This window comes from Streptopelia decaocto, assembly GCF_964273445.1.
Source record: "Streptopelia decaocto genome assembly, chromosome: 1".
In the NCBI taxonomy this organism is placed as follows: domain Eukaryota; kingdom Metazoa; phylum Chordata; class Aves; order Columbiformes; family Columbidae; genus Streptopelia; species Streptopelia decaocto.
The window spans coordinates 34541551-34567691 of record NC_138663.1 but is presented as its reverse complement, the minus strand read 5'-3'; positions in this window follow the sequence as shown (position 1 = coordinate 34567691).

Sequence of the window (26141 nt, the reverse complement as noted above, 5' to 3'; positions counted from 1 at the left end):
CATTATACTCATACCTTTTTACTGAAAACATATACATCAGAAATGGAACTCATTTTTTATTATATTTTTCTGAAAGTGGTATTCAAAAATGCAGACTATTTTAATTAACAGCTTCTAATAAGACTAAGGTCTATTATTTCAGGCTCTGAAGAAATCAGTCCTTTCAGAGTGAAAGCATTAGAAAGAATTCCAAAATCCTTTTTCCATCTGTATGATCCATGCTGAGATGTATTCAGTGTGGCCATATCTTTCATCACACCATAGGGAATTTCACACTAGTATATTGATATTAAGAATATACTTCTCTTTTAGTTTTTTCTCTTTCCATAAACCTTTTGGTCAGAATTTATACGCACTGTCACATACTAGGGTGTCTCAGTATATGTTCCATGGCATGTAGAATAATGATAGCATAAACCTGAGGTACAGCATAAATGTCAGTACACTCCCTCAGCTATCTCATATAACCATTTCAGCTTCTTAATGTGTCAGCTTAAAAGTAGCTCCCTTGCATCTACTGTATTCACCTGCAATAGAGAGGTATTCACCTTTCTATTGCTGCTATGTTAGAAAATAACTTACACTGACAACACTTCTGTTTTCCTTCAATAAAATCCTTGAAACAAAATGGTCATATCTGTTGCTTTCTTGTCTGACATAAGTATCTGTCATTTATACTGCACCAGACCCTTTGGAAGTGCTTTTCAAAAGCTAATAACTGTTTTTCCCAACACTCAATGCATTAGGATTTTCTCATTTGTCAGCTGGGTAAAACTGATGATGTAAGGAGAATAAGTAACTTAGCCAAGGCTGCACATGAAGTTGGTGGTAGCAATAGATGTAAAGTTCAAGTCTTTTCTTTCCACTGTTGTGCTGAGCACTTTTCCACTTTGTGACTAAAAGATCATGCTGTTTTTCTCTGGATCTAGGAACTAATTCATCAGTGACAAGAAGATACAATTTGTTCTATAATTTGTTCTTTTTTTTTTTTTTTAATGTATAGAAATTATTGTCTGGCTGGATGGTAATCAAAGCTGGTTTGCTATTTGCTTTATAGATGGCTGCTCATCTCTTCCAGATTAGGTGATGGACACCAGTGAAGTTTTTTGTCTGAAGGAGTTCCTGAGGTTTAGGGTAGCAGATCACAGACTTTCCAAAGATGACAACTCTCCTTGCCAATACACAATTGTTCACTTCAGCCAGGAAATATTAGCTTTGTTTTATACAATCCATAAAACCTGATGTGAGATTTGATTATATTCATTTTACACCTCTGCAACACGGAACTAACTGTAGTTTTCAATGGAGAGGCATAATTGCATGTACAAATGTAGTCATCTAATTTGTGGTTAATAATATTATACTAGAACTGATCAGTTCAGACATGACAAGCCACACTGAGACATCTAAGTTTACTGAGATGAATGTTGCCAACACTGCATTCTGCTATGTCCAGAAATTTAGGAGTGTTTTTTGCTTCCCAGCCTAGGCAAAGCATGGGCATTAGAAAGTAGATTTTCTCTCATCTTTCTCATAGGCATAAAGCAGAATATATGGAATTCCAATGGCAGATTGGGGAAAAAAAATGTTAAAGGCTTATACTTTCTTCTTCAGGGAAAGCTAACACTGGCTAAAAACCACGCTAAAACCAGGAGAGTGGTGCTAAGTCCATGTGATTTCCATAAGCTGATGGGCAGTGAACTCTAGTTGCTGAAGGCACCATGAAGAACTTTGTAATGAGGCTCAGCAGAGCGGTGCTTCTGTGACGTGATCACTTCATTTACATTTCACTCAACTGCTTTGTTGAAAGGAGAAAGTATTATTAGGAACATTCTTATGAACAATTCTTAACATCTTTTCTCCCAAGTGTCTTGAGTATTGCCTGGAAGAACCTAAGTACAGATCAAAACCATGCTTGAGAACTTGCTTACAATTAATACCATAGATGGTTACCTATCACTGAACCTAACTGTGTCACAGTCTTTTTTTGTTTAATCAGGTAGACAGCATAAAAGTCTAAATTTAGCTTGTCAGATGTAATCTCCAATGAAGTCAAAACCCAAGGTTTTGCACAAACTGAATAAGCCAATATGATTTTTAAGTTGCATTCTTTACATTATTTAGTTATTGCAAACTTTCTATTCTTCACTTCCATGCTATCCACATACTGGAAAGAGATTTCTATACAATGGTACTGACAAAACTTGAACTTTGTCTTTACATTATAGGATTGTGTTGATTTCTGAAAATTAGTTCTGTTTGATCATATTTTTTCTACCATATATGAAATTTCTTCTTTTCTTCTCAACTCTGTCAACATATTCTTTTGCTTTGTAGAGTGTTTGTATCTAATTTATGTCTCATTCAATTCCAGACAGACTTAAACACATTGTATACATTTATGGTTCTATAAATCGGTATGCAAACGAAGGTTGAACAGGCCTACTCTATCAGTGTGAGTGGGTAATTGTGGCAATAATTAGCAGCACACCTACTGAACTTGATGGTTTTGCCTTGTATTATCAGTATATAGTGTCAGAAGAACCCAAAGATCATTTCAGTACCTAAAATTCCTGACAAATGTTTGATAGACAGCAGTGGAAAGGGCAAACTCATATGAATTTTATCTCACTTGGCAATTACCATTTTTTTAAAGGGCAAGTTTAAGGCAGTAGGAAAATTCTTAAGATAGATTCTACATTTGTGTTCATTACTTAAAAGAGTTGCTTGATAGAAGAATTCATTTACATTATTTCAAAAGGTAGAAGGTTTCCTTGTCAAGTGCTAGTCATTATATACCATTACATTCAGGTTAAAAGAAAAAAAAAAAAGTTATATTTTTTGCCAAGACAATTCCAAGATGTTTATTTTCTGGAGTAAATTTTTCTAAGTACATAGTCCAAGTGTTACTGGTAGTTTATCTGTTACTGGTAGTTCAAACATTGCAAATTTTATATACTGACATTCTTAAGCTGGAATCACAAAACACCTTAAAATCTTAAAATGCGTTACCAGTGCAGTTCATTATGCAGACTATATACTATTTATGCAGGCTAACTATATACTGGACTGCATTAGTCACATCCTGGCAACGTGTCAATGGAAATTATTATTCCCCTCTGCTCAGCACTTGTGACACTGCGTATGTTCTGTGTCCAGTTTTGGAATCCATTGTACAAGAAAGACATTGAAAACCGGATAAAGTCGAGCAAAGGGCCAGTCTTGGGGACAATTTAGGGGACTGGAGCAATTGAAAACTAAAGGGACACTGAGAAAAATGGATTTATTAATCCTAAAGACAAGAACACTAATAGGGCTGAAAGATTGTTCTCAGCTATTTAATGAAGGATTGTGAAGGAGTCAAACCTGTATTGGAGTGTGCAGTAAATGCACAATAGCCAAGAGCTGCAGAAATTCAGACTGAATGTAAGGAAAAAAAATCAGAGTGATGGTGGTAAGACCTTGGAGCTGGGGCCCAGAGGTTCTGAGGAATCTCCATCCACAGAGATATTGAAAATTTGATGGAGCAAGACGCTGTGCAAGGTGCTGTAACATAAACATTGGTCCTGTTTTGAGTGACGGGTTGAAGTATATAACCTACAGACTCCCAAGTTAAAACATCATGTTTCTATGACTCACATCAGTTTTAATTTCGCCACATAATCTGCCCAGATCTTCCAGGGAAACTGATTACCCTGTCTTCTGAGAACATGGGAAGTCATATCCTCTGAGAAGTGTAAGAGTTCTGAGGAAGAAAGTCTGTATCATACTATATACAAACTAGTTATTATTATAAAAAAGATTATTAAAAGCAAAAACTTAACTGATCTGCATTACTGCAGCCTCCTGTTTGCCATATTGTAATGCCTTACTTGCTGCCAATGACAGCTTCATATTTTCCTGAGGTAAAACAGACATATCTGTACTTGGCACCCTACGTTTCTACTTGAGGCTGATAGAACTGTACTGCAGTAATGGACATTTCCTCTTTCCTGTGTTTTGACCAAATGTTGCCTTTAAGCATCCTGAAGTGGAATCCCTGGAGACAAAATGGAAGAAAAAAGGGAGTATGTGAAGGCATTCAGAAATCCGAATGTTGCTGTGACTATCTGAACCTTTCTGAGTACTACTGATGTTTCTATATCCTCATTGTGTCTTCATATCTTGTGAATTGCCATTCATATCAATTCTAGAATCCAGTTTTCCCTTAAGTAGCTCATGCAGCACTTGTATAATATCCTTATTGCTGATAACTGTTAAAACTGAAGAAAGTCCCCAGAGAGGACATGCAGTCATCTTTTATTTGGGAATGGTTTTTGTAGTTCCCAGACCACGATGGATGATGGTTCATCCCCATTCTCTAATTGCTAGACTCAGCATGCTAAGATAACATCATGCCAGCCTGTGTCAGGATGCTTCATTAGCATTCTCGTTGTATGAATAAGAGGAAAAAAAGAGTCAAAATTAATAAAAGGAAACAGAAATTATATTAAGAATAAAGAAGTGGAAGATAGAAGGAGATTTTGTAGAATAACTTTCTAGAAAATACGAGTAGAAAAACAAAAAGACTGAGAAGAAAACTAGGTAGGAAAATTTGTCCTGCACTTGGGAACTGGTGTCCTACATTGCAGCTTGAGAGGCCTGAAAGGAAGGCAGTCTACTGTGCCTTACATGCTAACCTGAAGATATATTATTCTATTCTACAGTGCAATGTCGAATGTATTTTGGAAACCTAAATAGATTATGTCCACTGCTTCATCCCTATCTGCTCCCTGCATTCTCCTTATGATAAGACAGAGATTTATATTCTTATTCTTCTCAGATGGGTGCATCAATCTCTGCTGTCAGGTTGCCTGTCCAAATAACAAACCTGCATATCACAGAACTATTTTAAATGTAATGTTGATAGATGTTGTTTGTGTGCACTTACCGTCACTTCCCTGCAAATCACAATCTTCTCAAGAAACTCTTATTTTCTATCTTTTCCACTTCATGACCATCAAGAATTAATTATCATAGAATCATAGAAACATAGAATGTCCTGTGTTGGAAGGGACCCACAAGGATCATCAAGTCCAACTCCTGTCCCTGCATATGACACAGTTCACACCCTGTGTCTGAGGGATTTTTCCAAACGCTTTTTGAATACTGTCAGGCTTGAGGCTGTGACTACCTTCCTGGGGAGCCTGTTTCAGAGCTTCACCACCCTATGGGGTGAAAAACCTTTTCCTAATGTCCAACCTAAACCTCCCCAGGCACATCTTCCTGCCATTCCCTTGGGTTTTATTGTTGATTGCCAGAGAGAAGAGATCAGCGGCTAGCCCTTCTTCTCCCCTTGTGAGGAAAATGTAGACCACAGGATATTACTGTTTTATGGTCAAATTATTAATTATGGTCATGGAGTCATTATTTGGGACATTTTTAGGAATTTTCTGCTTCCCTGTTGCTATACCAAGTTACTAAGCTGTTTGCAGTACCTACTGTTGCCATCCTTTTCTGGCTGCAAAAATTCTCGTTTTCATTTTGGGGACAGAAGAGTTGCCAACCCTGAAAGAAGCTGAAAGTTTTCAGTGCAATCTCCAGTCTGATAAAGCATTCCAAAACGTTCTCCTCACTCTGTAACTTCTATCTGCCAGTATTCACCTGTGCACTCTGGTGACCATGCAGGGACCCTGTGTTCAGCTCAGCTCCAGGCTGCAGCTCCCCACTCCACTCTCCTGGCTGTGGCACACAACTGCTTCCACCTTTCATCTGCTCCCACCTAAATTATTTGTTCAAATGTCATTTCTTTCCCCACATCATACCCTTTTCTGCTCTTTACCTTTTACCACACAGAAACAGTGACCAGCAGCTAGGTCTTGACCTAGCAGTTGGTCTTGGCCACAATAGTCAATGGCAAAAACTTGGCTCCTTCCAAGATGTTGGTTTCAGCTCCTTCTCTCAGAGACGTACAGCAAGAAAATGTAAACTCTCAGAATGACAAAAGCCAAATTGTAATCTCTCTTGAGTGTTGTTGCACTGTCTCCCTATACAAACAAGGTACAGAAATAAAGTTAGGACATTTTTAATGCAAATAAGTAGCTACTGACACCTTCAACTGTTTTTCAGTTTCAGAATTCTTGCAATAATGGTATTTTACTAGTAATCCCTGTGATCGTAAACTCACAGAAGGTCTACTGTACTGCATTGTTTATGAATTTGCTCTTTTCCTTAACATTCTCATATATATCCTTAAAACAGTGAAATGGTTAATGTACAAGACACTGAGCATCAATAGATATATTTGTCTCATACAACAGTGTATTTTACATGTTCTTCCCTGCATTTTTAGTAATTTTGCTTCAAGTAATTCAGTATTATCAATTTATAACTCACAGTCATTTAGAATAAATATTTATATGTGATTACATGTCCATATAGCTTTTAAAATTTTTCAAGAAAATTAATGAATATTATAAGGTGTTTTGATATATATTAAATATGCTATTTTTTTTTTCTTGCTGTACCTATCACAGGAAAGTCAGTAGGAGACTTATCATGGATCATGGTGGACTTTTAGACCCAACTTATAAAGTTATGGCATAAAAGTCAATGCTTAATTTAACAATGTCCATTTTACCATATAAATAGAGTTAAACAATGGAAGCACTATGCATAAGCTTCTTCTAAGAAATTTTGTTTATTTGTAAATGGATACCTGCATGCCAATTTATGATAGAATACTGTTTAAATTTCTGATAAAGGGCATCTGATAGATGAGTTCTGCCTATTGCAATGGTACTATCAGTGCAAAGATTTCTTATCAGACTGAGAATGGACCTTATATATTACAATAGTGAAAAAGACTGGGAAATTTACAAATTAAAGTATTACTTAATTTATTTATTTGAAACAACAGGCAAGACCATTAAGGGAATTGTTTCAGACTCAGCTAGGCAATGACATTTTAGTTTTTCCCCAGTTCCTGGTGCAAAATCAAAATACTTAATCATTTATGCAAAATGGAATGTTTTGGAAAACACACATTTTGAATTAAAAATTCAGATTTGAACCTGAATTTCTCGATGGAATTCTATCTTATTTTCTTAACTTAAATATCAAATTAACTGCACTTTGAAAAAATCCAGTTGCTCAGAACTGTTTCCTGAATACAGACAAAGTTTCAGTTCATCATGTTCTTTCCAGCTGTGCATTTCCAATGAGGCATCAGACTGTTTTTCACTTCATATCGAATATGTCACTTTTTGAAGTCCTGAAGCTCACAATTTATGTATTTGATGTCATGTTTTCAAATGCTTGAAAAAATAAGCTGTCCCATTAACTTTTTTTACTTAAGGAGTTAAATATGTCCTAATTTGAAGGCACGGAGCATGGGGTTGTGGGGCGGGGAAAGTCTTGAATTCCTGAAGATTTTTAAAGGAGATTTTTAAAGGTATATGAAATGCAGATGTCCAATCCCAATGATATTCAGAATACTCCACATTTAATTTTATTTTCTTAAAAGTTAAAAGATAAATTAACAATGTAACAGTAGCATATTGGATAGAACAGGATTGTATCTTTCTACAGTTTTATTGATTGCTATATTGTATTGTTGTATTTCTGAAATACTTTAGTTTCTTCAAAGTTCTTTGGTCAATGTTGCACATTCACTTTATTCCTCCTCTTCCAAGATGCATTTACAATTACAAAACTTAATTCAAGAGTTTATTCTAAAGGTTAAATACATTATTATTTAATAATGACTACAGGGCCTAAGAAAAAGAAAGAGATAATCCCAGAAAATAATTTTGCAAAATGAGAAGTAATCTTCAAAAAAATAACAACACAAAACAAACAAACAAACAAATCAAACAAAACCAAAGGCAACCAAAGAAAAAAAAGCAGCACAGAACATGAATGTTACCATGGGTTAAACCAGTGTTTGGAATGAATAAAAGAATGAAACAGCTGTTTAATTAAAATCTGTTCATTGTTTATCAAACGACTTAGGAAATGTTTACACAAGATCCTCATATGCTGTAAAATGCTATGGCTCTGTTTCCTTCTTGCAAAGGACTGTTCATGTAGGTATCTTGGCAGATTTCACTGGGTGAGGGTCTGCTCACTGAGCAGGCAAACACATGTATTTTGAACTATTATATTTCATTGAGTCAGTGACTTGATTAATTTTATTCCAGGACTTCCAGTTTTGTGTCTCTTTGATTCAGCTGTAAAGTGAAGGCTTATGCAAGGTGAACTACCTCTTATCAATCAAGAAGTTCACATCTTTGGCAACTGCAATTCTTTGAAGTGCTGGGAGAAGCAGAAATATTTATCATGTTCTCAAGGTGGTTTCTGAACCTTTCAATCTTTTATCTAGATTACATCCAATGCCTCCTTCTTCAGCCCTTTCATAGACTGTGAAATCAGCAGTTTAAAAAGACATTCTCAGCATGGGAAGCACAGGGGAACTGGGACACAATCAATCTTCAGACTCCTGTGGAATGTGCTAACAGGTTTTTATTTCTGTAGTCATCCAAAGGATTAGACTGCTTGGTAAAACAACTTCACTTTCTCTCTGACTCTCTCTCTTTGTGTGTCTTATCCCTTTTCCTCTCTCTGTGATACTGATACATATTGCCTATATTTTCTTTTTAATTCCTTTTGTAAAATATCCATTACTACTTTTCTACTCAGCAGAGCACATTCTGCAGTGAGATCTCAGCTGCTTATACACACTTGGAAGATACAGTCAGCATGGTATCCTCAGAAAAAAAAAAGAAAATCGAAACCTACTATAGGGTTTATTTTTGTTGTTTTGAAAGTTCAGTCAGAAAGAAAACAGCAACAACCCAGCCAGTATACCTTTCATTAAATGCATGTGAAATGCAGGGATCATGCTGCCATAGAACTAAATAAGTTAATATTATCTTCGCAAGCTAGTGGTGTCTTGATCTTTGATAAGTGGAAGCTGGTATTTACTGTGCAGTGTTTTAATTCCTTGTGGCACGTCACTCACTCCTGAGTGCATAATTAGGTTTACAAGTATTGTTCAACTTTCTTACATGCCATGCTGTGCTCTCTCATTGTTTTTTGTTGCTTCCAGCCATTTCCCTGAGATCCTGTAATAACCTTGATCTCTTCCAGTCACTTTATTAGGCTCCCCTGGTAGCTATCCTCATCATGACAGCACTCATCAATTCTGGATGCTTCAATTAATTGCACCAGCACCTATCTCCTGGATGCCTCTGTTAGCTCCTTCTGCCAGTACTTTAAAATCTGCAGCAAAGCAACTATGGGTGATGGCAACAGCTTGGTGACTTCAATGCAGAGAGAATGTGCTGATAGCTTAAACAGAAGTTTTACTCAGAAATATCCTGCAGTCTCTCTATCCCCTTGACTTCAATTTTCAGCTCTGCTTCTAGAGACTTACAATAACATGGAAATAAAGAAAGATTGATGAAGCCATTTTTTCAGATTATTTTTGTCTTTCTTGATAGTAGGGGTATGTTGTTTCCTTCATTGATAAGCTCATGAGGGAGTGAATTCGGAGGCCTTAAATACCATGTGTAGACTTTTCCAGTTGTCCCCTATTCATGTATTTGGGATCAAGGTGTACAAGCTTGTAGATATGTGTGGGTCTATGCATGTCTAATGTGATCTGTAACTTCTAAAGACACAAAGTTAATTGTGTCTTTCCATTTATTTCATTGTGAATTTGTTGTCTATGTAAAAATCAAAAATAATATTTCCATGTCTTCATGGAAATTCACATGAACTGAGAAGGAACAAAAGCTCTTTCCTGTAAACTCCTCCATTGGCATATAACCTGCTAATACGTGCTTTTAAATTAATATTTGTGTATTTCCACATTAATTCAATGGTCTTAAACTTTAAACTGTAGCAGAGAATTTGGGATCTCATGGAATAAAAATACAAATTAAACTTACTGTTCTGTAGCTTTTCAGTACTGATGTCACCAAGGTTTAATGGAAGGTTGTCACCTTTAACTAGAAAAATTTTAAACTTCAAAATAATTAAATGTTCAACCCAGTTATTAGGAGGTTAAATACACAGTCCACACAACTAGTTGTATGCGGAAAGGGATATTAAGGTACTAAAGTGAACACGGAGAAATTTTTCTTCAAGAAAGAAAAAGCAGGTGATCTAAACTTTTTAATGAACACACTTGCTTGGAAGGGTTTCTATTTATTCTTTTTCTTTTTTCTATTTCTTTTTTCCTAGCAAATAAAACTATTATGGAAGGCAATATGGTGAAATTGAGCGCATTTTGCATTTTAATAAATAACATTTTTGCTGTAGTTGTGATTATTGTCTTATTGTAAAATGTTGTTTCTCTATAGGAACAGGGATCTAGTAAACAACAGAATGACTTGTATGCAGTTTGTAACTTATTGACAGTGAAGGAATGATCCAATTAGTAGGTGATTAATCACAGGTTGCTGTATGTCTCGGACTGTATATTGAAAATTTATGGGGTAAAAGAGTATTTAATGCACACAACTTCACCTTCACCTAACAGGTAATCACCACCTGGGAATGAAAACTACATTAAAAAAAAAAAGAACAACGTGGGCAGCAGTGCAAAGTACTAATTATTTGATTAATTCTCATTGTCACTGAGAAGTGTACCATTACCAGACAATCATAATTACAATGACAACATGTGTGTTGCTTTGTTACCATTTTAAAAATCAATTAATATTTTATTGTCAAGAAACAGTAATGGAAATATTTTGCATTTCCAGCTTAGAAAACTCTTTGGTGTTTCAGCAACACAGGAAAGTAAAATTGGCTATACAGAATTCAATTGTGAGATACAAGACATTGTGAGATGAGAAATTGTGCAGTATTTCAAAGACTTAAGTTAAAATGTTAATTTTTAGAGAAACCTAATTAGCATGCAAAGTGACATGTTTTATTTTATAGCAAAACCAGTGAAATAGTAAAATAAACCTACAGCCCTTTAAATAAAGAATCTTCTTTTTGCTTGTGGTGTGCACATCCCATCACAATTCATCAAACTATCTTATACAGACCTGTTATTATATGATTTCCAGTTTTCAGTTGTTAATTTACTGAAAGTATCTGTCATATTTTTATTCCAGGTTAGATAAGCATGACTAGATTTCAGATAAGTAAAAACCTTATGATGCTTAGATCTGCCAGTAATGACCAATACAATAATGGTATTTTGAATAAAGTAGATGATTAAATGGAATAGAAAAATATAGACTTCTGTGTTGAACCATACCCCCAAAAGCTTTTCAGTTTTGCAATTAAATAACTCAAATAATATGTAACATAGGAAAAATGGAAAATGAAAAGTTGCTAAATTCATAGTTAAAATACCAATTTTTGGGTGGATATGTAGGATAAATCTCTCTCATCTATAAGTATTTTGCAACCTATTTTTGTAAAAAAGTACCTTTGAGTACCATAGTAAGAAACTGAAAAGGAGGACTTCATACTTCCCAAAATCGTATTTCGAATATTGCTTTTCAACACCAGTATATCCTTAATCTTGATGTACTGTCTGTGGCTAGCTGCGAGACAGACCTAGGCAACCTGAGTTCATTTCATAGGCAATAGAGAAAACTGGGACTGCATTGACATGATTCTTTTAATCCCAAAGAACAGAGCTAAAATGTGCAAACTAGAAGTGTTTATTTCTCCGAATTGGCTGTAAGGATACCATAAAGTTAGCTAGTTTTCAATCCTACATCATTTGTCTTTCAAACTCAGTATAACAACATAGATTCATTAGCTTGGCGAGGCATGATCTACTTTCAGTAAACCAGTGAAAATAAAAGCAAAAAAAGTATTGCTTCCTTAGGAAGACTGCCTTCATGGTCCTGCCTGTAGTTATCTTACACAGGTGTGATATGGCAGATGGGATGAGGGATGAGTTAACTCTGAACGCGACACACACCCTGACTCAACAGATGAGATCAGGTGTGAGTTAACTCTGGGAAATTCTGTGTGGCAATGCAAAGTGAATTACAGACAATCACTCCAGGAGTCCAATTATGAATTTACTAAAAGCACATGGTGGTATACAAATTACAGCAATTAGTGACTTGGCAATAGTATGTTATAATAACACAAAACTTATCAATACATTGACAACAAAAGCCCTTCTGAAAACCGTGGATTGGCAACAATTAGTAACTGTAATGCAAAACTTAACAAGACTTCAGCAGCAGAACTTACAATGATATTACTTTTATATGTTTAAGAAAAAGAAAGAGAGAGAGAGAGAGAGGAGGAAAATTAAGATATCAGAAAATCAGAGAGAGAGAGAGAGAGAGTAAGATATCACCACTCCACAGGTACATCAGTCCCACGACAACCTCTGGAGGAGGCGAAAGTGTTGAAGATCTACACGCCACCAACCCGTATCATATGTGAGGTTGTTTTATAACCCAGTTCATTTACATGTGAGATAGGAGAGGGCGGTCCATCTCCTCCCTCTGCTTGCTCTTTATGCTAATTAGGAAGACTCTTCTGGAAATGGGTCTGAGGTCTTCAAACTAGGGAAAAGTTCACAGTACTGACCAGAAGTGAGTTGTTTTGCCCATCAGAGGTAGCTGTTGGTTCGTGTCTTCTTCTGGTAGTTGGTTGTCTGACAGATGGTTTGTCTCTATCATCTCAATTAGGCCATGAGGCCTTTCACAGCAACACTGTTAATTGCCCTTATCTCACAAGGTGTCTGCCTCTATGGCCATGAAACTTTGGGAAAGATAAGACGAGGTGTCATCTAACTTTTCCTCCAAAAGTAACAAAAACCAGACGTTTAAGGCATAACAAGGTCCTTTGTTCTGCTAAGGATGGGGGTTGAGGTTCAAGGTTGTCATACTAGTGGACTCGACGATTTCTCTAGTCATGCACTTACTCTATAGCTGGTTTCTCAGTTTTTGTTTAATATATGATTCTTCTGCTGCTGATTTGCAAACAATAAAAATCACTCAACAGATTTATCTGTGTTCTGTACTCCCAGTTAAACAATATTAATATGAGTTACTTTACAGAAAAGCTCAATGACACATAGCCCTACTGGACTTTGTGATAGCAGAAAAGGTCAACTTTTTTGGTGCTTGACCTTTAGCTGGTAACTATCACCAGTTTTCTCAAAGTTTTGGAGTAGTTTAAGATGGTGAATAAAAGGCAGCTCTGGTCTTGCTTTCTGAATAACAGTAGAAGTAGAGCTTGGCTGAATTTATTCAGACAGCCTGGATAATGGTTTCATAAACAGAGAAATTTTTCAGACAGAGCAGAAAAAATATACTTTTCATGTTGATGGTATATTGACCTTCTTTCATATTTCATTCTTCCCTTATTTTTAGAGGAACAGTAGACAAGTGAGTTAAGTAAATTCTTCTAAAGTTAGCAGAATTTATCACATGGAGGCAAATTATTTTTTACCTTTGTGACTAGTTTGGAAACTGTGCTAGAGACGTTTAGTCCACTTTTAACCGTCACCAGAAGAAAATAATTAAGTTTTGATTCTGACTTTTCCTATTATATAATATTGATGCTGAAACACAGTGAATACATAATGGTGATGTCAAAACACAAATTATTCCTAAAGGTAGGGGTTCTCTTATCCAGGGATCTGGGTAAATACTTATTTTGCTGCAGGAAGATTTTGTTACTTTTAGTGAGTTTCAGTTCATTTACTGCTCAATTTAAAAAAAAAAAAAAAAAAAAAGTTTTTACTTGTTTGTCAGTCCTGATTTATTCCCATTTGATTCATGACCACCTGTAACTTAAATGAAACACACAAGGTTCATCAAGAAAAAAAAAAAAAGTGCTGTTGGACTTATTTGAATGAGATTTGTGAAATGCACTTTGGACAAGACCAAGGTAACACTGTTTAGTTGATGATTAACAGGGCAGGAATTATTTCTTCAATCTTTTCTGAGGAACCTGCATACATTTTTCGGGACTGTATTTGTGGGCATGTAAATGAGGCAAAAATCATGCCAGTATTTCTTTACTCATCTTTCCTGATTGATCTGAATTAACTGTGGTGTGGAGGATAAGCAGATCTTATTTTGATGTTATTTTCCTTATGGACTGTAATGCTGAATCTTTTGAATATCAGATTTAGTTTATTGAAATACAGTTTTTGTTGACTGATGACTGAAAAAGGCTGAGAAATCACAGCTGGTCCCAAATGTACGTGGCTGCTTCTCACACCGTGCTTTAAGCAGAGTATGCACTAGACCTATATTCCACAGACTAGGATGGGCTTTCAGTTGGTTTCTGGGGACATGTATGTTCTGAAAGAACATTTTCTTTCACAGTGTGGCAAAACTTAAACTTGTGGACTTTCAGGGCTTGTTGAAAAACTCTATTCCTTTCTTAAGCATCTCCTTTGTGGGTGTTTTTGTTTGCTTGTTTTTGTTTTGGTTTGGTTTGGTTTTGTTTTTCTGTGAAAGATTAAAAGCCTTCAGAAGAGAAATGTTTTATTGGCTTAATTACATGGTCCTGATCATACTGAGACAGTTTAAGAGAAGACTGTTTGTGTTTTGGGAGAAATAACATTATTTTAATTTAGTGAATTGAATAGATATAGCGCCTTTCTTCCTGCAAATTTATTATTTTGTAGCTTGTACCTTTGCCTTCACATAGAGTAGGTATCTTTCACAAACCTCTAACATGAAACTACCATACTATGGTCTGATTCTGGTGTGAGTTTTGTATGATACAGATAACCTGGACAGCAGATACACATGAGGTTTTTATTTCTCATATAGTTTCATACAGTTTTGCGTCTGTGGTCATTCAGGTAAAAGACACAACTAACTGACTGATATACTATTACATAAATCATATTATCATGTAATTTAACCTTCAAAATATTCAAGCATAAAAAACTGAAATTATAGCTCAGATTTATACAAGCAAGTGTTCTATCCAGGTCAAGGTTCCTTTACAAAACTCAGAAAGAAAGGAGGAGTTCATATGACTGAAACAACTGGAAGTTTTTCACAATTTTGTTGCCTTCGCTTTTACAAAGACAGCAAGACAGAAAATAGAAGAAAGGGGTAACTCCTTAACTTGAACCTCAAAGGACTGTCACTTAAAAGCTTCTGTTTTCATAAGCTGTGTGGAATGAAAACACATTTCAGAATGTGGACAGTGCCCTGAAAAGTGATTTGAAATTCTTCTCTTGAGTGTCAGGGAGAGTCTAGGCAGAGAGACACAGAATATCATTTTAGTCCCAAAGAAAATATTTAATTCTTTCTTTTTTGTTGAGTATTAGAATTGCACAGACTGATTCAGATTGCTTTAATTAAATTCCCCCCAGACAGGCTTTTGTGTGGTAACTCCAAACTTACCTGACGTTAAAAGAGGAATTTGCCAGTGAAATTAAGTCTAAGTATGCAAGTTACAATAGCCTTAAGACAGTAGTGAATTTTGTACTGGAAATTAACATAAGTTTATAAACCTGCTTATTCCGGTTTAGTGCAAAAACTCCTTGTTGTTTAACCTGATAAATATTTGAGGTACCCATCATCTTTTAAAAGCACCTTCTCTAAAACATGAAATTGAGAAATAACATCATTGAAAGGATATTTTTCCCTTTCTTTTGTAGACTGTTCATTTTGTTTATCTTCTGCTTTTTTGAAAGGGGAGACTTTTTTATATAGCAGAAAGACTACATCACCTAGTGTGCCAAACTCTGTGCATGTCTAAAGCAGACTGAAGTTTTCCAGAACATATTCTGTAATGTGAACTTCTGCAATCAGTACAGGCAGGCAGTTAACATAGAGCCACAATGCTAGTTCTCTTCTTTCTCTTCAGATCTTTTTAAATTTTCTTCTTTCTTAAACAAAACAAACAAACAAACAAACAAACAAAAACAAACAAACAAACAAAAACATGTTATATGATTACATCCGCATTCCTGGATTATTTTCTTTGTCTTTGAGTTACCAAGACGTGGCTTATGAAAGAAAATGTCTCTGAACAGACATAGGTCAATGTATTGCCATCCTAGGATGGCAATGGACTAGGAAACAGTTTGTGTGAAATGCAAGAGGAAATCTGGGATATTGACCTTGAAGGATTAAAGAACACATTGTAATTCAGGAGCATGTAACATAGTGCTACAATTAATAAATATGCAAACTGAGTTGTTCTACCTGTTTAATGTGCATATCCCTGTGATAACAACAAAATTTAATGGGTTTTTTATATATTCTCAAACACGGATCTTCCAGTCTAGACAGCACATATTGAGAAAGGTGGCCTGCATCCTCCACTCAAACTACACAGAAAAGATATTCAGAGCTCCTACTAATGGAAATAAAGAATAAAAAAGTAGTACACCTCCCAAAAAAGATACTTCATTTAATAGTAAAAAGAAAAGGAATCCTAGAGTAGTAATAAGAATAGTATTGACAATGACATTAATAATAATAACAATGACAACCCTACTTAAACCCAGGCAAAATACACTGTGAAAATCCAGCAATGCAAATAACACCCTTTTACACTGTGGTAGTAGGTCATAGCATTAAGTGCTCGATTCATAAATCTAGAAAAGATCAATGCAGTCTACATATCCAGGTTACACAGATCCCTTGTTTGAACAAGACCATCTATTTTAAGGCAAAAAGGTCTCATATGTTTAAAAAATAAAAAAATAAAAAATAAAAAAAAATAAAATAAAATAAAATAAAATAAAATAAAATAAAATAAAATAAAATAAAATAAAATAAAATAAAATAAAATAAAATAAAATAAAATAAAATAAAATAAAATAAAATAAAATAAAATAAAAATAAGAAGAAGAAGAAGAAGAGGAAGCAATGACTGAGGATCCGTCTAGACCACTCAGAGTTTCCTTTTTCTGCACAAGACAGAATCTTGCCTACGTGGATAAGGAAAAACAATTGATGAACATCTACACCTTAATTCAGATAGACACAATTTCCTTTTGAAACCTTTCAGAAGTACTGAGATTTTCCTTGATTGAAAAGGAAAGTGAAGACTCTTTTAACAAGATTTCTTCACTAGACATCTGGAACTCATATCAGTTAGATACTTGAGCCAGAGCAATTTGCTTACTTCTTTGCTGTCTTTTTAAGTTGGACAGTCTTTTTCAGACATTGTTCCCTAGGACAAACTCCTTCATCTCACAAGCACAGGTTAATTCTTTCTTTGTGGAGGCACAACATTATCAATTGTATAGAAATACATGCACGTGCATATATATAAATCTACTTCTGTCTCAACAGTCTTGAATATTTTTTTTCCTAAAAAAGACTTCAATCAGTCAGTCAGCATCATCTCTTAAAAACAAAATCCTGGAAAAACAAAGGATTCCTGCATGTCACCAACATCAAGAGTTGGCAAACTCAGAGGAAAAGTGTGTTCAGACTGAAAATTTTACCTTAGGCCAATGTCTTTCATTTAATCCAGACCTTCTCAGGAAATTATGGGTATTCTGTGACCTGACACTGGCAAAGTAATGAGTCCCAACTAAGCAGAATTCAAACTGTTTTGGAAAAGGTCAAAGCCAAATCTATAAATCTGTCCTAAAAACTAACTGCTAAATGCTGTGGATGAAATAATAGGGTTACAAAGTACTTATTCTGGAAGAAAGAGGTCATGTTTTTGAATGGTTTTGAGGTACACAACCTGATGAAGGGTCAGAAGTGTGAGGGATGGAGTCAAGGTTCTGTGCACCAAGAACACGAGAATAAAACCTTCTTGGCAAGCTGAGAGGTAAATCTTGTAAGAATTTTAACCAGGGTTCTGGGCAGAAAACAAGCAAATTATCTACCATGAGCTAGGGTGGAAAAAAATAACTGTCACCTCAGATGAAAGAAGCTGTAACAGTTTCTGCTATTTCTGCTTTTTGTTTCCCTTATTTTCACAAAGTGAAATGTACAGAATCTTCATTCCCTTCCTTCATCCTAGTATATGAAATATGTCCAGGAATGTTCTGGACACAAAGACCAGCTGGCATAAAACAACCTCTGCTTATGCAAGTCTCACGGTTTCCAAAGTGGGAGTGGCAAAGCTGCCTTTTGAGAATGTTTCCTGGGACCTCACAAGTGCTGAATCATGCCCAAGTTTTGTCTGGGAGAGAGCTGCTTGGCCTGAGCCCACCACATTTCAGGGACCATTCTCACAGTTCAGTGGAACAGACTTTCAGGTTCCAGGGGCTGGAAAAGTCCCTGAATGCTCTTCAGTTTACTTGGCTGTTACACATATGGCTTCATCCAGTGTGCTGATGGCAATTGTCCTTCCAAAGCTAATGCTGGAAGAACAGACAAAACCCACAAAAATTTGTGCATGCTTATACGTGGGAACTTGCTGCTTGTTATAACAGGTTAATATGTTGGAGTTTCCACATGTCAGTGTTTCTTTTGTAAAATGCTTCAATCTGATGCTGAGTATGAGGGACCAATTATTGTGTCTGAATTGCAAAATTACTCAGTTCAGTTGAAATTCCAAGTCAGAATGCTTTTAGCTGTTTGGTTTGGGGATGTAGTTATCCTATTCAAAGTTTACCATAACCTTTCATGCTATCATCTAATAAAGATACGTATGTGCGGTTAGTTGCAGGTGTGGGTTTGCATATGAAAAAGTAAAGGCCCTAAGTTATATGATCATTCTGTTTTGGTCATAACACAAGTTTGTGGTAACCTGAGATATTGCCTCTACCTAAATATGACATTCAAACATGTCCCTCTTAATCTCAATCCTTACTCATCTGGTCTTCATTCAAACAACCTAATTTTGCTGCAATACTTCAGTCCTAATTGCATGAATTTACAACCAAGCAGAGTTTAGCACCATGTAATTATTCTACGTAATAAGTAACTTGCAAGTAGTACACAGACATAAGCAATAAAAAGGCAGGAAGCTAACATCGCTAACTCCAATTTCTAAAAATTACTGTAGTACAGTTAGTAGTAAGATCTGCATTTATCTTGGCCATTTTGGCAATCAGCTTCAAATTTAGACCTGCTTGGAATAAGCAATAAAACTTAAAATATTTTATTACTTACCTGATAATTATCTTATTTCCCTAATTATATAGATAGACATAAAAGAGGAAAAATACAGATAGACTTACTTTCATTATGAACAGAATTACTTTCAAAGAGAATAATTTCCATGAGTCATTGTCAGGACTTTAGCTTTTATGCCAGAATTATTCAGCCTGAGACTGTGTGCGTAAGAAATTGTTTGGTGTTTTTTTCCATTAAAAGGGTGATGTAAAATGTTTTTTAAACTATCACTTTGGAATAATTAAATGGAACATTGGAGTCACTTCAAAATGTCACTCTGCAAACCTTGTCTGGTAGAGTTTCCTCTTCTGTTCCAAAATGAGCAATCAGATAAGAGTGACCGCCATTGGGGTCGCAGATGCCACTGTCAAACTACTGAAAAAGCCACAGATTTTTATTTTATTTTCAAAAAAAGAAACCTTTTCAAATAGTGTGATGGAAAAGACACAACAAATCAGCATGAAGTGGCAGACTGAAATTTCTTAGCCTTTGAGTTCCCAGCACTTGCTTTAGTTTTGTGATTGTATCTAGGAACCCAGAAATGGTAGACTCAGAAAAATGGACATATCTACTAGTATAAGTCTCAATTCATTTGATACATATTCCTAGAATACCAGATGTGTGTTTGCAAAAACACTTATTTAAGAGTTGGAATAAATTGGAAGAGAAGGAACATTGTGGAGAGAAGGTACAAGACTGCATACTTCTAAAGAAGATGGAAGTGACATCCATGGGTGTCCTCAATTTATTAAATCTTAACCTACTTAGTAACTAGTTTTTTCTACCAAGTGTCCCTAAGAAAAGGGAATACATTGTCTTGAGAACTTTAGAGTTTACATAAGCTTGTTCCCTTGGGAGAGGAAAAAAAAAAAAAAAGGAAAAAAAGGGAAGGGAATTCAGGAATGACAAAAATGTAAAATGTGTTGTTAACAGCATTGTCCAAATGCTTCTTAAACATATTGACCACCTCTCTAAGAAGACTGATCCAGTGTTTGACCACTCTCTCAGTAAATAAATGCATTCTAATATCCAGTCTGAACCTCTCCTGGTGCATCCTTGAATCATTCCTACACATTCTATCACTGGATACCAGGAAGAGGGGATCAGCACCTCCCTCTCCATGAACTCTCCACAAGAAGCTGTAGAGAGTAACGCGGTCACCCCTCAACATCATATTTTCCACATTAGACAAGCACAAAGTCCTCAGCTGGTCCTCACAGAACATGTCTTCCAGCCTTTTCATCAGCTTTTTGCCCTTCTCTGGACACATTCAAGGACCTTCACAGCCTTCTTAAACAGTGGACCTCAGAACTGCACACAGTACTCAAGGTGAGGCCACACCAACCCTGAATACAGTGGTATGATCTCTTTTGACCAGCTGGTTACACTGTTTGATGGCCCCAGGATGCGGGTTGCCCTCTTGGCTGCCAGGGTACACATTGCTGATTCATGTTTAGCTGCTGTCAACCAGCACCCCCAGGTTCCTGCAGGGCTGAAGAACAAGGACTGAGAACATAGTGGAAGAAAGGGATATTTTAGTGTTGACATACAAGTAAGATACCCAGACTTATTTCAGGGATTAGTAAACACATGTAATGGTTTCAAAGCAAGTCATGTGTTTGACCACATTGTTCATTCTGCCTGTTGGCATTGAAAAGTGGGAACTGTGCCTGTACCTCTCCCAGGACAGAGTTCTACTGCTCACCCTACTTTGGAGCTGAGTCTCAATTCACAACTTTCTGGTTCCTCTGCTGAGTGCTTGGCAGATCAAGCTGGATTTTCACCCTGCTAGAGACTTACCTGACCATGTCCAGTTGACTGCATCTTAATCCACTGAGGGAGATTGTGGTATTGCTATGATCTGCACAGATTGTGTCCTGCCTTGATGCCTAACACATACGCAACCACTGTGAATTTCTTGAAAATCGTAGGAAAAAGGATAGTTAGTTTTAAAGCAGGATTGAGGGAATTTTTGCATCCTGAGAGCTAAGGAGGACTTTTAAGTGATCATTTAAACCACAATTCAGCTCTATTCAGAAATAATGACAAAAAATGTCCTGGCTATGAAGTACATGAAATGAAATCGCAGGCTGTGTTCCTGTAACACGTTTATATAAGACATTCTTTATTTTTCCAGAGGAGAATAAAAATTAACAAATTAATAAAATAAGCAATTCCCACTGTTGGGATTAAGATACACTCTTGTCTCAGACACTCATAGTAATTGAGCCAGCTTCCTTTCAGGTTCCACTTACCTTCGTAAAACCCAATTTCAGAACTCACAATCAGATATTTTTTTAAAACCCTTGCTGTTGTCCAGTTGTTTTGTTTTCGGATAAATAGGCAAATGTGTTCAATTAATGGAATTCTCAAATAAGTGTTGTATTCTCCAGCTGGGCTTCTCAAATGGTGTTATGGCAAGATAGAGCTAAATTAAGCTAATCAACACCATTTTACCATTTTAATCCCTTAACAATTAAGTCACAGAAGTAACACATTCATAAAATAAAGACAACTATATCTGTAGTAGCTTCTTAATATTGTGTCAATAAAACGTGATCAAGAGCATAGAGTGCACCTGGGACTTTAGGATTAAATAGTCATTTTGCTAAGCATTGCAAATAGCTTTGTAGATGAGACTATTTATATGAACATGAGAATGTAAGAAGTGTAATAAGGGATCAGATCAAAAATTAATTTAAATAATTATCATGTCAAATAACAGTAATGTATGAGAATGGCCATTACTGAGTGCCTAAATAACTATTTAGGAATAGGAGGAGAAAACATTGATATTTACCCTAGATACTCATGTTGTTACAGATCTGTGTCTCAGAGAGTTCCTGAGCTAAAAGTGGTTTATTCTACACAAATAACTTTTTATTAGTGTTATTATTACTTTATCATTACTTAGAAGACAATATTGAGGCAGAAAAGGCTGGATCTCCTAACTATTATGTTACTATTACTAATGTTAACTATTATCTCTTATACTATTATGTATAGTTAATGCATATGCCTTCTGGTCACACCAGTTGAGGTGATATACCAGCTTCTATTTTTTTTTTTTTTTTTTTTTACCAATGCTGGAGGATGCCAGTGCAAGGACAAGATCTTCAGCAGATTAATCTTTTTTGTTTTGGTGTACTAGTAGTTCTGAGACTTAGTCTCAGAAAATACGGGTTGTTTGGATAAACGTAGCAGCAGTAGGATGTTTTTTGGAACTTCAGCACATCTTCTTGGGAATTTGGGTTGTTTTTTTTTGGGGGGGTGGGTTAATGCTAAAAGAAACATAAACATTTCAGAAATGCCAAAGCACTTCAACAGTTCGAAATTCTTCTACATTTCATGAACAAAGTTTTTAAAATGGTTTGACACTTTTATTTGGGTCAAAAATAACCCTTAATTCCTTGTTTGCCTTGAAGATGCATTTTTCAGTGAATAACTAACTTCTTTGCCACTGTAGCCATTATTTTCCATGCATAGAGGTATTAGAGCTATTTTGAAAGCCTGTATAATGATATTGTGATGTGTGACCGAAAGAGAAAGATTGCTGTTACAACTCAGAAATAAAACAATTACATCACCTCCTAAGGCACTGGTTTATACTTTAACAAAATTTTCACTTTAACGCTGTCACCTTTTACGGTTTTGTAGAACTATAGTGGTCTTCTGGCAGATAAAGGAAATAATGAGCTGATACCCTTATTAGCTATCATTTAACATAGCACACATGTATGTGAAGCAATCAAGGGTAAAAGAAACAGCAGAAAACGAGAATCATCTCACAGGTGACTGTTTACACAGACAGCTTGCTGAACTTCTCATACTCTGACAGTAAAACAAGTTTATTTAGAATAAACAGATATGATTTGGAGAAAAAAAATCTAATGATCAAAGGAATTAGTTTGGCAAGTATGTGGATTGTCTTTCAGTTTATTTATAAATGTTGGGCTAATGAAGAAGTTAATTAGTAAAGTATGAAGAAGGCTCAGTTATGATAGTCTAAAGAACTTACTGTTCAGTTTTGTTAGATTTTCAAAATATGTTAATGCCTGGTTCCTTTTCCTGTTTTAAGGATTAAGGATTGATTCTACTTTTTTAATGCAAATGGTTCTTTTATATTTATGGTCTTTTAGCCTTTCTGGTCTTCATCATATTTTAATTTATATGACTCTTATGTTTCTGAAAACAAGTCAATTTTACATTTGGGAGTTGAACAAAGGGGAAATAATCTAGCTGCTTCATTGACAATATTGTATTTTAATTTTTTCTTCAGCTTTTAAGTTCATTGCATGTTTATACCCATGAGCAAATAGTCTTTTAATATTATCTTGACAAGCTTATTTTTACATTTGTCAAAGTTCAAGGAAGTCTAGTAGAGAAGATCACTCTGGCAGGTCTGCTATCATGGACCTTTCAAATAGACAAAGACACTCACAGAATGGGAGAATTCACATATGTCCAAAATTTCTGTCCCCTGCTACTGTCATTTTTCTTCTGAAGAAGGAAATTTCAAAGATCCTTTTACTCTTCAATTTAGTGGCTGCTAATACTCTTGAATAAAATTTTCACAGTATCAATGTGTCTGCTAGTTAAATGCATCTTCTGTAGTCAGAAAAGATATTTCCCTTCTGCATCAGATGAATGGGGAAATTCCAGCATTACTGGTCAGCCTATTAGACATCGTGCAACAATTATTCCTTCATGTGCCTTTCTCTAAGAAGGGTTATTTATACTGTTCAGAGTAGGAAATCTGTGTCAACAAATAAGTCATATAATACAGTCACCAGACGAGGCAAAAATTTGCTGAATTTGCTGATAAGAGAAATGCACTGTGCATGAATAAACTCAAGCGTTGTAGTTGGGAGTTTGGAGAAACAGTTTTCATGCCACTGACATCTAAGAAAATGAAGTAAAAGAAATACTAGGTTTTAAGACTTCAAAAATCCATTGTTGAATGCTTATCCATTTATTCAGCATTTTTAAAAGGCTGTAGATGACCTTAAATTTGACCTAAACTGTTTATCAATTTTTCAGAAATCTTTGGGTTTGGAATGTGTTGTTGGGTGACTAAAAAGCACAGTCAAACTGTTTGTATCCTTTGGTCCCAAGAGAGATGTTCACATCATTATAGAGTGCCGCAACAATCAGAAAATGTGCTGGTTTTTACCATCATTATGTATACTCCACATAATTGGGGCATGCTTAATCGGAATGTTCCCAAGGGAAGCATAATGATGCTTAATTAGGGTAGTTGTGTCATCAGGCAAAGGTTGACTTGTAATTAAATCGCAGAACTATACAAATCATCTCTCCCTCCCTCATTCCCCTTCTTTCTTTCTCTATCTGCTTCACACACATATGCTCTCAGTCACATTTATGAACCTGTAAAATGAGGTGAATACCTGCTTCACAAGGAAGCTACTTCTCAAGGGTTAGAAAGTGCTTTGAAATTGTAGAATGTAAGGCAAATGTGCTCAAATACCTTCAGGATAATCATGTGCTGCACAGCAGAGCATAGGCCAGGAGTGACCACTATAGCAGAAATAGCATTCTTACATGTCTCTACTCTGGCACTGCAAATTTTCTGGTTTTGCTCTGGGATCATAAGAACAGGCTGCCAAACAGGATTATCCATCCATTCCTGTCTTTGACTTCAGGCATAACTCACCATGTTAGTGACACATGCTTACGGAAGAAACGATTAACAGTTTTAACAATCTTTTTCCTGTGTAGTATAGTCAGGACTAGTAGAGTGTGTATCTGTTTAACAGTCTACTTACATCCTATTAATTTTTAGATTCATATTGATTTCTGGGCTGTCTGGATTTCTATGTCTTATTTACCCTTGATGGTGGGATATGCAAGTAGTGACATAAAGGGTTTCAAAACTTAACCTCCTTAAGAAGCAAGTTCATTTCTGCTGCACCATGTATCTCAAAACAGCTCCTTGAAGCTTAGGGTCCAAACTCTTGTTCCATTTAATTCCACTCAGAAATGTGCTTCTACTGAATAATTCAGACAAGAAAGAGAGGAAAAGAGTAGTATACACTTTTCCAAGAACTGTGAATATATGACTGGGGGGTTTTAATTATTTTCCTATTTACATCAGCATTGCAAAGACAAGGGGGAGACTCCTGAGGCTTAGACTCAGCTGCCTAAGAGTGATCATTGATTACTAGCTTCTGGGAAAGGCAAGAACATATATTTTCTTTTGCTTACTGTTTTGCTAAATAGGAGCAGTCAAATCTTGCTGCTCAGGGAAAGAGTTTTTCTCCCTACATCAACACTTGGTATTACCAGAATTGCCATGCATGTTTTCTCTACCTTAAATACACTATTTCTTTCTGAATCTGAACATGATTTAGGGTTAACATATTTTACAAGACCCAAAACACTTGTCAGTATGTGTTGCTCATTACAGACTCATTCTCCTAGCAGCACTGGTAGCCTGAGGATGGCAACACACAGCCTTTCATAATTGTCTGTTTATAGCTGGAGTGAAAGTCATCTTCTCATGGTGTAATTTATGGGCAGTGGCAGGCTTCCCTCATCCTTGTTTTGAGCAACAGTGCCAAGAGCAATACACCAATCCTTACGCAACAATCTTTGTGACTGGAATGCTCTTGTGTTGAAAACATCACAGGAACAAAGCTTCACTGCCAAAAATGTATCATGTAGCTTCAACAGATTCTGTACTATGAAGAAATCAATCCCCAGGGTGTATTTGCTATTGGGGAAGAGATAAAAAACAGGTGGAAGATCTACGAGGTTGCTTAAATAATTCTCCACATCCAGAGAAGCAAGCGATGCAACTTGGCATGCAGCAAAGATGTCTTTTTTGCTGGAGAGTTTATTTTGGTTCACAAGCTGGGGGTGGAGAAATTTGTGTACTCATACATAAATATATCTCAAGTCTATTTCCAGTACAGCCCAGTGAACTTTTTGTTTGAAATAAGGCTAAAGGTCTCTTAGGGATAAATCTCCCTAACAATTCTTTTTGGTACATTATGAATCTTTCCATAGAAAAGTAGTTTATAAAAATATCATTTGAGCTCTAGTTGAGACTACCCTGTAGACATGCTTTAGTTCAGTGGA